Raw genomic sequence first — 3,158 nt, 5'->3', positions numbered from 1 at the left:
ATAATATGAAAGCAAAAGCCATGAAGAAAGATGTCGGTAGTCTTACTAGTGAAAATTTGTGTCTTAAAATTACATTAAGAAAATGAATATAGAGGCCATAGACTGAAGAGAATATTTTTAAAACATTTCTTCCAAGGATTAATATGTAAGAATATAAAAAAAGGTGCGTGTGTGTGTGCGTGTGTGTGTGCGTGTGTGTGTGTGTGTGTGTGTGTGTGTGTGTGTGCATGTGTGCACACGTGTGCGAGTGTTGGGGTATATATCAGCTACTTTTCTATTGTTATGCTAAAACATCATAACCAAGGCAAATTTTAAAAGGACAAGGTTTATTTGGAGCTTACACTTTCAGAGAGAGGAGGTCACCACCACTGTGACAGGAAAGTGTGGCAGCAGGTATTCATGATGACTAGTACACCAAACTGAGAGCTCCCATCTCAGGCCACTGGCATGAAGCAGTGACAATGTAGTAAGAAGGCTTTGAAACCTCAAAGTCCAGCCCCTGTAACACCCTTCCTCTGGCCAGACTGACCTCCTAATCCTCTCACACATTGGGGGTGGACATTGGACAGGATGATCAGAACCAGCGTGGCTTTGAATAGCCACAGGTAGATATGTTATTATATAGGGTTAAAATAACTTGTCTAATCTAGATGGATAACTTATAACATGATCAGTTGCCACAGAAATTATTGTGGGGGCATCGTGTGAATTGAGAATTTATTGATATATAAATCTGGCTAGTTAATTACAAGCTTCAAGAGCTTTGTTTCTACCGGGTTGCTGGGTATTATGGCGGCTGACCACAAGAGTGGATGTTCATTGTGTGGGGCTCACATAGCAGCAATCTACCAAGGGAGCTCGGGCCCGGAGAGACTGCTGAGTTGAGATCACCCAGCTGGAGCCATGTGACCTGCCAGTGCCAGGGAAAAGTATGGGAAGCCTGCTGGTCCTTTTTAATATTTCCCACAACATTCCTAGCTATAACCTGTCATAAATTCTTTACGTGGTTTTTCCTCTTCAAATTCCATGTACATTCAATAAACTTCCTATTATATAATTTCTTATTTAAATTAATAAGTCTTCTTCAAGGGAGAGAAAAGGAGTCATAGTCTCCCATGATATGGGCCCTGAATAACCAAGCAAAGTTCTATTTCTATCCAAAGAAGACGAGACAAGATGAAGTTTCAAACATAGTGGCGAGCATAGTCGGCATCTGCACAGTTGTGCTCTGTTCTAACTTGTGTTCCTGACTTCATAGGTCTTAGCTTTGCTCGTACTGTTCTTCCCATCTGAGGTTGTCATTCAGTCCTGTTTCTGTCAGCAAACCTCCTGGTTGTACTCCTAAGACAGTGGTTCTCGCAGTAGGTAGAGATTGCATTGGATAGGGCAGCACGAATCACCCATGTCTGCAATCAGGGATTCTGAGTTAATTCGTCAACAGGAAGGAAGTCACAGAGCTATGGGTAGCTTATCTGGTTATTTTAATTTGGGGGAGTGGGTGTAGTAACTTATGGTTATTTGGTTTAAACTTCTCTAAGCAAGTCAATCGTTAGCAAGAACTGAAGACTTCTGCACCAGAGGGGAAGGAATGTCCTTTGGCACTTAGAGCTGGAGATGACTCTCCTGTTCTTAAACTTCACATGCTTCATTCTCTTCACGAATGTTTGTAGTTTTACATTTGTTCAACTTAACAGTTCTCCAAGACTGTAAGCTTCTTAAAAACAAAGTTTATGTCATCTTGGTCCACGGAACCTATCACAGACCTATCATATGAGAGGCAATGAGACGATAAATCCAGGGGCTGCAGAAATGACTAAGCTGTTAAAAGCATGTACTGTTCTGCAACGAAGCTGAGTTTGTTTCCTAGCACCCATGTTAGACTCCTCACGACTACCTATAACTCCAGCTCTAGGGAGATCTGAAGCATCTAGCTTCAGTAGACACCTGGGTATAGGTACAGATACACGCAAACACACACACACAAGCATACACACACCCTATGAACACTAAAAGTAATAATAATAATAATAATGAGAAAAATAATGTATGTACAAAATATGAAAAAATGGTTTGGTTTTCTTCAAAATGGTTGATATTCTTCAAAAAATTAATATATACTTTTTTTTTCCATTTTCTTCTCTTCCCTTCTCCCTCTTGCTCCAGTCCCTCTAGCTCTAGCCAATAGGTTTTTTTTTGTTTGTTTGTTTCTCATTACAGACAATTGTGAGCCACCATGTGGTTGCTGGGATCTGAACTCATGACCTCAGGAAGAGCAGTCAGGGCTCTAATCTCACTGAGTCATCTCACCAGTCCAAATATATACTTTTTATACTCAGAAATAGTAGTTCTGGTAAACTATCAGAAATAGAAGTTCTAAATAGTTTATTGGTATCTCTGAGATCCACAAATAGTAATAGTGAGAGAAAAGCTTTGCTTTTTTACAAATAAGCCTTTTTTCACTGTCTTTGTGTTTTATAGAATTTGCAGGTCCAAAACCATTTTAATTCCAAATCATAAAGATGAGTTTTACTCAATGAATATATAATCAATCTAGACAATAACTGTAATTGAATGTGTTCTTTAACACAAAGGATTAAATGTTTACTACATGCTAAGCCCTTTTGAAACTTTATTTTGTCATTCTGAGAACAAGCCTATGAAAGAATGTGCTAATCAGCTTTCTAGTACAGTAGTAAATGCCTGACTCACAGTTTTGAAAGTTCCAGTATCTGGTCAGTCATCCCTTGGTTTTGGACCTGTAGTAAGGTAGTATGTGGTAGAGCAAAACTATTCCAATAGTGACTGAAGATCTGGGAAAAAAAAAGGAAGAAGATATATGTTAGCTAATCTTGACTGTCAACTGGACACACCATCTCTAGGCACATTGACCTGGGCTGTAGGAAAAATATAGCTGAGCAAGCCAAGGAAAGCAATCCAGTAAACAGCATTCCTCTGTAGTTCCAAGAGCGTGTCTTAAGGAGGGGAATTGCAGGCTGGTCTTCAGTAGAGCTGAGGTCTGATCCCCAATGGTCATAATTCACCCTCATGACATGGTAGGCCTTATGCTGCTGGAACTCCCGGCCCCTGCCTAAAGTACCACCTCCCACAGCCCCCACAAGAGAAGCACCCCACAAGAGAAGCATGGTCAGTAGTCAAGA

This window comes from Mus pahari, chromosome 7 (genome assembly GCF_900095145.1).
Source record: "Mus pahari chromosome 7, PAHARI_EIJ_v1.1, whole genome shotgun sequence".
NCBI classification, from domain to species: Eukaryota; Metazoa; Chordata; class Mammalia; order Rodentia; family Muridae; genus Mus; species Mus pahari.
Note: the sequence above shows the minus strand (reverse complement) of the source record.